We start from the raw sequence: 12,111 nt of genomic DNA, 5'->3' as shown, positions 1-12,111 counted from the left end.
CACCATTGATGAAAAGAGGCCTAACTCTCCCATGGTCAGATTTGCAAATAGACTATGTAGGTCCTTTAAAAAGGTCGAGCAGGGGACACCGCTATATTTTGAGTGTGGTATGTTTGATGTCAAAATGGATTGAGTGCATTCCCGCACCAGATTGTAGTGCGCAAACAGCAGCCACATTGCTGGTGAACCATGTGTTCTCAAGGTTTGGGTTGCCACAAAGAATTGAGTCAGACAGAGGAAGTCATTTCACAAGTACTCTAATGAGTAAGGTATGGCAAATACTAGGGGTGAAAAGGAAACTACATATCGCATATCGGGCGGCGTCTTCAGGTACAGTTGAAAGAAGCAATAGGTCTGTTGTGGACATTTTAAAGAAATTTGTGGCAGAAGCAGGTTCCAGCTGGGATTTGCGTTTACCATTGGTTTTGATGGCAATCAGGTCGACTCCTGCCAAAGCAACAGGTGTTAGCCCCCATGAGGTCTTAAAAGGTAGGAAAATGGTGTTACCACAACACCTACTATACAGAACACATGAGCAAACTCTAGTGAGTGCATCCACAGTTCATGAATATATTGATGAACTGAGGAGGCATTTGCAACATGCATTTGCTTTTGTGCAGAGAAATCTGGAAAGAGCTGCTGACAGTGCTAAGTCATATTATGACAAAAAGACATCAGTAAAGGAATACAATGTAGGGGATCGGGTGTACAAATTTCATTTTGGAAAAAGTAAACAGAAAAATTCTAAATTTCTGGCAGCCTGGCAGGGGCCATTCCGAATTATAGATAAAGTCTCTCCTGTAGTGTATAAAATTTTGAAAAATGAAGGTGAAACAGCAATAGAGCAGTTTGTCCATGTAAATCAAATCAAACCATGCCATCCCAGACATGAGATCAGGCAGCTTGAGCATGTGGAAACGGATAGAGTCCCTTGAGAAAGTAAATGGGTGTGATCAGGAGGCAGTGACAAAGAAGTTAAAAAAAAGTTGATTGTTAGGATGGCACATAAACACTGTAATATATGTGAAAATATATAATATAAATAAATAAATAAATAAATAAATAAATAAATAAATAAATAAATGCACATATAACGGAAGCTCGTGGTTGGTGTGCAGAGAGAAAGTGTATTAAATATTGAATGCTGTTTTATATGTGTTTGTTTTCTTTTAACTTGTGTTTAATTTCAGAAAAAAAAAAAAAAAAAACGAAGTATTTTTACCAAGCATGTTTTATTTTTGGCAAAAGGATGAAGTTAGTATTGTGCTATGTACTTAATCTGTTTATTTTCTATTTTGATTTAGACAATTAACATTATTTGATCGGAGGTTCCGGGATCAGAGGCCACGGGAGACGATGGAGTCCTGGAGTCCCCTGGATGAAGACCAAAAGATGCCTGCCTCCAGGTGGAGGTGAAGACAAAATAACCGGAATGCCAAAAGAGATGACTACTGTGGATTCAAGATTGCCAAGATGAAAGAGTACTCGAATGAACCGAATAACTTCGCTGGTCGGGATATACCAAAAGAGACAAAGCAAAAGTTCCGGCATATGAAGTTCCACGTATTTATTATTTTAATTATTTATTTTAACTTGTTATATTACTTATTTGTTTTAGTTAATTGTTTTATTTCATTGTTTTTAATTGACTTGGAAAATTTAAACTTAAAGTAATGCCACTTCCACTGAGAAGGCAAATGTGGAACATTTTATGAACTGATGGACTCAGATGAAATGTTAATTGCAAATTTTCATTGATGCACATGAATATTCATTTTGTTGGATTGCTATATTGTAAAAAAAAAAAATAGAACAAGTTGTTTTTAGGAATTGGCTTGGATTATAGCCAAGTTCTAAAAACAAAAGGAGGGTATATGTAAGGATATTTGGCATGTTACAGCACAGAGTACAGCACTACTGCACAAGTAGCATTACAGCACTACTGCACAAGTAGCATTACAGCACTACTGCACAAGTAGCATTTTTTTTTCAGCACCACCACAAGGGTGCGGTGCATTGCTATATGGGTTAGCAGATTAACAAGGAAAGACAGACTATTCAGTCAAAAAACGATTTTAACATATAAGATGCAAAGCTATTTTTACAGTTAAAAGCACACGTGTTCATTTAAAAATGCACACTATTTTTCACCTGAAATGCCTATATTGCTAGAGACACATTTGAAAATTAACAGCTAACATATTAACCATTAACCTGACTAATAAAACCTTATTTTATTATAACTCACTAATAAAATGTGTTCTCTACTGCAGAATTAGGCATATTTTGAAAACCAGTTAAATGAGTGTGCAGATTTTTCCTCTCTTCTCTGCCTGATTATCCCTGTTGTTGTGCACAGTAACTGCAGGAGGAAGGAAGTCAGATTTGCAACAATTGCAAATGTATAAGCGAAGCTATTGTTTAAAAGTAGGAGGATGAGAGATGATGGATTTCATTGGAACACGTCATAAAGAGGGCTGAGAGGAAAGTTTTAGTGGGCAGTAGCAGGGAAAAAGACAGGCAGACATCTTTCTGCACTACTGGGGAGAAGACCTGGCTGTGGGGGTGTCCTGCTGCAGTCGAGACTGGGGAAAGCTGAAAGAATTACATTTCCACTGGCAGAGGCTGTCCTATCTGAAAAAGCTGAGAATTCCAGGCAATGACCCCGGCTTGAGAAGGCAAGCGTCCCTTTTCGTTGGAGTTAAGCCAAGAGAGCCACATTCACAGAGAGAATCCTCTAAACAGATAAGGTAATTACCTAACTGGGGGAGCTGTGTGTGTGCACGAAAGTATGCAGTCAGTGTAGAAAAATGAAAGTCCCGTGCGTGTCTTAATCAAGTGCTAATGTTGCAATTTAAGTTCTGTTCTCCGCCACTATAATTGCAGTGTGTCATTGAAAATGCTTTGATTGTTCCCTTTTATTGCTGTAAAGAATGAGATTATGTCTAAATGCAAATTTTATAATACAGAAAATATTTGAAAACAGACGGGTGGTTTATTTTCTATTTACCATTACAATGCCAATGATGTGGGGAGATTTTTAAACAGTGCAATGGTCATTTTAAGACAGATGTGTATGTCAGAATCAGTATGAATAATTGTGAGTGACTGTAGTATAACTTGTTGGAGGTACATGAGCCAACGGGAAGAGAGACTCTCTGAACATAGCTCCCTACCGTATATAAGGTAGTGGAAATTACCACAAGACTACCACATATAGCTCTCTGTCGTAAATAAGTCAGTGAGTTTGCCCATGGTGGCGCACCAACACTATCACTGAAAATTGTGGTTTCCCTAGAATGCAGGTCTGAGGTCTCTCTAGTGATCACACGAAAAATCTAAGCAAAGATAAGGGATTCTGGACATTGGGGCCACAAATAAAACAAGGGAATTATGCTCACCAAAATACCACCAACCACGTATACCAAATATGCAGGTCTGGGTGCTGAAATAATGCATGTCCATTGTATTATTGTTGCACATGGCCAAATCTGAATACAAAGAGTGATTATTGCTAAGTTATTTCTCGGCGGTAATAAAATACCGTCAGGCCCCAAATCTCCACAAAATACCCAACAGTTCCCAATGTTGAAATATATGCGTGTTTTGACTTCAATTGCATATTCGGTTTTGTTTCCCTACTCAACATGAGATCTGAATATCTAATTTCTGTTTTGGTTTTGCCTGCAATTAATCCATTAGCATTCTTTCTCCCCAAAATTGTACCCTGCCCCTGTATTTGTACCGGGCATAGTATCGTCCCTCCTTCTCCACAATGGGGCAAAGATAATGCACATTTTTGGACAACTGGTGGGCTAGTTTTTTAGTTTTGGACATTGAGAGAGAAGAGATTTGGGCAGAATTCGGTGGAGAGTCTTGGGAATCTGAAATGATAAGGTGGCAACTAGAGATGGGAGAAGTTTTGAGTTCCCCTGGTTCCAGTTCTGGGCCGCCCCCACTTTTCGGAGGCAGTCACCAGGATGGGTTTGAACCAGGGGATTTTCATGTTGTTGGTTCTGGGGTGGGATGATGGGTGGCACTAGCTCAGTCCACTCATCTACCCAGTCTGTATTTGAATCCTTTGGAACCCATTTTTCCTTGGGAGGAGTTCCCCCATCTCTGAAGGAGAAGATCCTTTTCCCAGGATCCTCTGAAGACCCTTCTCCTTCAAATTGGAAGATCTGTACCTCCTCCACAAAATGGGTCTGTTTGGATCCTTTGTTTCTCCTACCCCCCCTTTGCTCCTTGGGTGGCAGGCTTTCAGGGGCAGGAGATTTTGTTTCCGGTTCATGGGTTTCCAGGGGCTATTTAAAAGTGGGGAAGGAAGCTTCCTCCAAGGCTTTACACCCCCCTTCCCCTTGTGCCTCCTCCCTGGGAACCAGTGGTTTGTCGGGTGCTGTCCCTGTCATTGTTCTGGAGCACCAGGTCCAGAGTTGGAGGCATTCTGTGCTGGCATGCCTATCTGAGGGTTCTGCTGAGCCATCAGCATGCGACCCAGATCCTGTGCCATGTTTTGGACCTGGTGCTCATGCTGTGAAACCCGCTCAGGTTGATACAGGGTTCTGTTTTCTCCCCTGGGCTGATCCCGGGAAGGGTAGCTATCCCTTCTCTGGTAATACCCCGGGTTGGGAAGATTTGGGTACCCCTCCACCCTTGGCCTCCCCTCTCCTGGATTAGGTTGTCTGGGCTCAGGAAAGTGGGGAAAGAAGGATGGATTGTTCTGGGGTTGGAAGTTTTGTGGATACCTAGGGAAGAAGTTCTGCCCAGGATTTGGGGAATGTCTGCCCTCCTGGGGGAAGTTAGGAGGGAAGTTCCCTGGGTTAGGTGCCTGGTTGGATCCCCCTCCCCTTGGGCTGGAGGGGTCCACACATATCCCAGGATGGGTCTGTTCCCCTTGTAGCGGGGACTTACATAGTCAGGGGAGGGAGGGATCCCATTTGTGGGACTACCTCCTTGGCTGCCTGTCTGTGACTAGCTCGAGGGCCTTCTGGGCTTGGAATTATTCTGTTGTGCAGGCAAGTTTTTAGGCCCCCCATCTCCAAATCTAAAATGGGAGCAATCTTTACCTCTGCCACCTTAGCAGCAACCGGGGGTTGGTTGTTTTGGGGCTTCTTTGAGTTTTCTTGTTGTCCATGGGCCTTTGCACCTCATAGATCCGGTTGGCTTGTTCAATGACCCAGTCTAGTGATATTTTCTCATGAAAATCTCTCACTAGCTGGGTAATGATGTATTTTGGTAAAGCATGGAAAAAAAGTATTAATACATTCTTTACTGTCTGTGTGCACCCTACTGGTAGTCTGCGCAAGGGCACGCTTCAACTCCTGCACAAATTCTTGTGGGGCCTGATCCTCCCCACATTGTAAATTGTAGGCTGCCTTTCAAGCCTTTTGGGGATTTCTGTGAACCGAAAAATGCTTTAGGATGGCTGCCCTATATGTGGACCATCTTGAATGATTTTCGTCCTCCAGCCCTGCAAAGAAACTGGAGTATTCTGGGGAGAATGTCCATTTCACATACTGAATGCAGCTACTGCTGTCCTTCAAATTGAAATTCTCCATCATTTGCGCAAAGATCTCTAAGTGTTCCCAAACAGAATACTTAGCGTTCTTATGATAAGGCGTGATGACGCTCCTTATTGGCTTGATCTGTTTAAAGGGGTCCTTAAGCAAGGCCCTTTTTGCCTTATTGGCCTTCTTGGTTCGGGTAACCCTGGTCCATTCATCCTCTGACTCAAAGGCACTGCTCCCTGGGAGGGACTGGCCTATGAGTCCCATACTTCTGACTGGATAGTAATCTGCCATCCCCGTGGCCCTGGGCTCATGTGCGCCAGTGGATATGGGGGTGGCAGAGTCCAGGGACTGGGAGAGATGAAGGCCTCTGGTACTAGGGTTCCTGAGGTTATGCTCAGGCGTTTTCCTTTCCCAGCAAACCTCATCTCTATCAGCCCCTGCTCCCTGTTGCCATGCAAGAACCTGAGCTTTCTGTTCCTCAATCAAGGCCTTACTAGTCTCTATCAGTCTCTCTTGCATGGCTATCTGTCTGAGGAGCCTATCATTGTTCTCACAGAGAGCCTCATTTTCTCTCTGTGCTTCCTGGTTTGTCTTTGAATACTGAGCGAGTCTTTGCTGCAGGAGGGTTACCTCCTGAGTCCTGTCCATACTGGCCTGCTCCTTCCTTGCCAGAGCATCTTCCACCCTCCTGCTGTGCTCTAACAAGTTTTGGTGCTCTTTTTGGAGGTCACCCAGTCCCTGGATGGCCAGGTGATTTTCTTCCAGTTTCCCTTTTAAGTGACAGACTTCCTGGCCTAAGGTGTCCCTTTCCTGAACAAGAGCCTGCCTCTGTGCCGCCAGGTCGTCCCTCTGCCTATGAATGGCACCAGCTTTCTGGCGCTCCTCATCGAACTCTGCCTGGGTATCCATGTCTTTCAAAATAAATGTATTGCTCTCTGCCTTCTCTCTATCTAGGTGGCTCTGCAGGGTGACTATCTGATTTGTACATGCCCCTGTTGAAATCCAGTTGTTGTTCCAGCTTTTTCTGGCTCTGCAGTAGGGAGCCCAAACCTTCTTGATACTCCTTCTGCAAGGCCAGAATTCTGGTATCCTGGTCTGCCTTTTCCTGCTGCAGCATAACCATGTCCTCTTTTATTTTAATTATATACTGCCTACTTTCATTTTCTGACTCCTGGCTCTTCTGCAGCCTCTGCTCAGAAGAGTCCAGATCAGATTGGGCCCTTTCTAATGCCATCGGCTGCCTACTTGCCAGATCTTGGCCTTCAGCATATTTGTCCTGTATGGCTCCCATAGATAAATATAAATATGCTGCTATCTTGGCAATCTTATTTTGCTCATCCTTGGCCTTAGGGGCCATATATAGTTCACTAGGCCCACATGTAAGGGACCCTGATCTCTCCTGATATCTAACCCATTAGCAGTGGTCTGTGGTGTGATTGCCTGCAACCACGCATTCTGGTCCTGCTCAGTCCACTCACCTCTCACAAATAGCTTATGTAAAAGGTTCTCTCTAGCTATCTTGATGTCTACCAATGTCGCCATTCTGGAAATTGATTTCCTTACTGACTTACAGAAGTTTATTATTTTATCTTTGCAAAACAGACCATTTCCTTAGAGTGTTCCCTTTTGAGGGGTGCTTTTACAGTGTAACACAGCGTGGTGGCCCAACAGGATTTATGTATCCTATTAGTTAGCACACCTTGTTAAACTGCACAAGAGGTAGATCTAATCCAGAAGTCCCGCTACGAGCCCCCAATCTGTAAGTGATTTCAATCCAGCACTCCAACTAAGTCAATGCCTAGGATGAGATGCCCAATGGAAACCCTTACTTATATATTTTTATGTCAAATGTTCATTTAATTCTGGATGATGTACCCTTATATAACGCCCCTCCCTTTGAATCCCCCTGGCCTCACTGAGCCAAGAAATAGGTTGTTTTGCAAAGTTAAAAGATTTATTTGAAGAATTGAACAATATATATATCACACTTTTATAAATATGGATAATATTGGAATATCACACTTATTAATATTTCTACAATGATCAGCAATGGGTAATATTACAATATCAACAACCTATTAAATCAATTAGGAGTAGGAATAGGAAGAATAATCTAGCAGAGAATACTTTGTATGGGTTCAAGAGATTGCAATGATAGGAAGAAATGCAACACAGAAATAAAACTTGATATGATTTCAATCAAAAGACAATATGATGACTCTTTCCCCCTGTTATTACTCACTACCCCCAGTATGCAATATGAAGAGGTGGAAGAGAGCACACAGGTTTCAGGAAAAACAATCAATAATTCAGTTCAATCCCGATTCCCCCAGCAATCTTAGAGAGAACAGGTATGATTTTAAACAGGTCGATTGCTTTTAAATGTGGTTTGAATTGAATGGGAAAAATGCTAAAATTGATTTTAATTCACTAAATGGATTCAGAACTAGTGAGAGTTGCTTTGGATTGGTTCAGGTCAACACTAGCAATGATTTATGAATGATTAGCAGATGGAAAACGAAATTCAGAAGTTGAAAACAAGAAATAACTGTTTTCTATGAAGTGAAATTTAGCCAAATGCGAAATCACGGCAACTTTTCCCCATCCCCGCTCTGCGCCTCCACATGGCTCGGGGTTTCCCTCGTCTCCAGCCGGGGACGTAGGTACGTTTCTTTTTTTTTCCCTCTTCCCCCATCCCACTCCCGCCCTCCCAACCCCACTTACCTTCTTTTTGATCCTTTTTTGAGAGAACGTACGAGCTCCAAGCGCGTCCGCTCCCGAAGGCCACCATGGAAAGGGAAAACGGACTCCGTTTTCCCTTTCCTTGGCAGCCATTTTCTTGGTCGTTTCTTTTTTTTTCTGTCCCGATACGCCGCAGGGTTTCGAGACAGAAAAAAATGCTTTTAGTGCCCCGGTCACGCACATAATGCGGGCCGGGGTACTAATAGCAATATGACCCTCAAGGCGTGGGCATTACCAACTCAGGTAATGCCCCGTGGCCTTCGGTAAGGCCCTCGTTTCGCTCGGGGCCTATACCTTTGGGCCCCGGGGCAATACTTCAGTCAGTAATGTCCCCGCCGCTCGTGTCATATTGCTTAAATATAACACTTGTAGTGACTCAAGTCTTTTGAAAGCTAATGAACTTAGCATGCATCATACGCTTCCCAAAATAAGTAGCTGTTCCATACCTTTCAGAACCTGCACCAGTGGAAAGGAGAATGCAGGAAAGTAAGCACATTCAAAGAGTGAAATGTATCCCAGAAAGGCATAGCTCAGTGAACTGGAGCAGGAGCAAGCTGAAGAGGGACTGCAACTAATCTAAACAAGACACTACAGGCAAGAAGGTGTGAAGTCTTTGCCGAGCATAAAATGGAAGCACAGGGAATCCAAATCATCCAATGCTCCAGTGCATCAAGCCTTTCAGAACCATGACACACCTCGTGGAGATTGGATTTAGATGCTGTGAGGCTCATATATAAAACATTAGTACCCGGCATGCGTGGCTGAACAGGAATAATGTGCGGTGATTGGCTCATTTGCGAGCCATACCACGCGGTATTCCCGTCCATGCTGTGCATGCCGGCTACTCTGTTCCTGGTGAGGGGCGTTGCAGCCCCTCAGCCAATGAGGAGGCTCAAAACAGGGCAATCCCCGCTCCGAGCCTCCCCATGGCTGGAGGCCTCCTTCGTCCCTCGCCGGGGATGCAGGTGAGGTCCCCCCCCCCAGGCTTTCCTCCCTCCTCCCTCCCCACCCCACTTTCCTTCAATCTCGCGGTTTCCAGCGGGGGAAGATGGAAACCTCCAGCTGTGTGTAGACTCGGAGCGGGGCGATCCCCGCTTCAAGCCTCCACACGGCTGGAGGCTTCCATCGTCCCCTGCCGGAGACCGCAGTACGTTTTGTTTTCTTCTTCCTCCCCATCCCCTCCCTTCTGCCCTCCTGACCCCACTTACCTTCTTTTTTCTTCTGGTCTTGGAAGCGAACCCGCTGGGAACACTTCTGTTCCCAGCACGTCCGCTCCCGACGGCTGCCATGGAAAGGGAAAACAGGCTACGTTTTCCCTTTCCATGGCGGTGGCCATTTTTTTGCCGTTTTTTTTTTTTTTTTCTGTTCCGAAACGTGTTTCGGAACAGAAAAAAAAGCAATTAGTACCCCGGTCTAACGGGCCGGGGTACTAATGGCAATAAGCCACTCGGTGGCGGGCCAATACCGCCCGAGGTAATGCCCCCAGGGCCATTACCTGGGGCGGTATTGGCCCGCCACCTCGTGGCTTATTGCCACAATCAGATGAACAAGCACAAAGGAAACAGCAACACACTGACGCTGGATGCACCAACATAGGATCTAATTAAGATACTATGAGGCACATCCACACAGCAACCATGTGGATCGGCACAAGGGACCTGAAGTGCATTGGAGCTAAAGATGCCACTGAGGAACAACGTTAGGCATATCAAAGGCCACCTACAAAATACGTTGACCATGAAAGAGAGGGTTTTCTGCAGGTCTAACACTGTGTAAGAAATCAATCCAATATGATAGGAACTGCAGCTCAACAAGGGAGTGGGTTAACCAAAAACAGGACGCAGGCAGGGGGAAAAGAATGGAATATCTAGGAACCAAAGCAGTTCAATGGTTGACCCAGAGGTGCTTAATTAAAAAATGCTTTAATCTGAGTATTGAACTCCAAAAGTGTTATGTAAAGGATAAAGAGATTGGATATGTGTATCACACTGCATTCTGAGAATTGATGTTCCATGCCATATTTGATAGAAATTGGATACACACTTATCATGGTACATTCTTCAAATATGTATCCCACGTTTTAAATATATATTTATGAGAATGTGATTTGCTGTACAAGGCTCACACTACATTTACGGAATTAAAGTTACAATTCCAAAGGTTTCTGTGAATGAGAAAGGTACTATATACAAGAAAACAACGATGCATCATTGGAACTGTCGGCAATGTTCAAATTATTCTGAAATAAGAAAGTGATTGGAAAAAAGAATGCAAGATTACATTCAAGAAACAGAAGAAAATGTGCCAAAGCATCCTATAAATGAGAATGAGAGTACAATGTCACAGGTAGAGGGGTTAGTAGGACATTCAAGACATGTCAATTATAGTATGATTCCCTTTTATGTATATAAAACACAGTTAGAGTAACTGCTTTAATGAAACAGTTAGATATCTAATTATAATAGTCAAAGATTCAAGGGAGCCACAATCAAGTGAAGTGTACTAGAGTATCCCTATATATTACCAAAGCATAATGTAGGGCTGCAGTCCTGAGTCTAGTTTCCCTGGTTTACACCAGTTTGTGGTTAGGGTTGTAATACCATCAGTGGTCAGGGTTGTAACCCCGCATTCAATAAAATTCCCTAAGGGTCCAAATCCAAAGAAAGTCTTGCATTGGCAGTGGTAGTTTGTAACATGATGGCCAGAGCTGAGGCCCAAAACTCTGATGCTTCAGGGTTCAATTGACGACAGTCTATTTTCCCCCTGGACCTTTGTTGATTTTCAGGCTGCAGCCTGCAGTCATTATTGCCATGCCCGCAGCAAAGCACAATATTCGCTTTCAAAAGGAGCCCTGTGCTTTCAACCCTTCTTGTGTCAGGGTTAATAACTAACTGCAAGGCTCGGTCATCTTTTCTCACACTCTCAACTCGATCCTTTCACACATTCCAAGAAAAGAATCAATTCCATGAATAAGTCCTCCCTTGCCAAAACAAAGATCTCTGCTCTTCTCTTCCTCCTGCCAAATCTTTCCCTTATCTGGCATCATCATGTTCCTAACAACTCTGCTCTTCAGCTCCTCCTTCTTGTTTCTCACTCATGTTTTCACGCTGCACAACTGTGTTGCACTCACTGCCATTCAAACTCCCTCAAAGCTGTCTCATAATGGTTCCCTTTCATAATGCAGGGGAGTGGAGAAGGTTCTATTAATGGGGCTAATGGAATCACCCGTTGGTGTATCAAGCGGGAACCCATGAATTGCTCACTATCTCTACCTACTATTGAATTAATGCTCAGGTGTACGTTGTACAGCAGCCACTAATTGAAATTGTGCTGCAGCTCGGCGTTTAAAGTTGATAAAATTTAGGGCCACCATTATAGGTCAGGGGAAATAACCCTGCTGTTTGCATGACCTCTCCATGGAAGGGAACTGTGCCACTGTGTCAGAATTTCTTTCTGCCCTCAAGGTTTTGTTTTTTGTGACTAGTTGTCCAGCTTTCTGTCAATGCATGACCCCAACGTGTGATTCTAAATCACAGGGGAATGTATTCTTGGACAGGCACAAGTAACACAGGAAACCAGATTATGACACTTCCTTATAATGCACTTTTGGTCCTTACAGGATGTGAGGTGAGCACTAATGTACCCCATACCTCCTCCTACTTTACTGTGGTATCCAGTCTCCCAGCAATAGGATCAATGCATTAGAGACCATGCTCATGTTTTCTTAGGGAATAGCCTACCTTGCTCTGGTGCACCAGCTGTGTGAGAGGCTTCTTAAAGAGTTGTACAAATGGCTGCTCGGAGAGCATATATAGGACAATCTCAAAATGGTGTTTGGAACAACAAGGATTTAAGTACA

This window comes from Ambystoma mexicanum, chromosome 10 (genome assembly GCF_040938575.1).
Source record: "Ambystoma mexicanum isolate Mex_15411 chromosome 10, UKY_AmexF1_1, whole genome shotgun sequence".
Classification (NCBI taxonomy): Eukaryota; Metazoa; Chordata; class Amphibia; order Caudata; family Ambystomatidae; genus Ambystoma; species Ambystoma mexicanum.
This window is presented reverse-complemented; position numbering follows the sequence as displayed.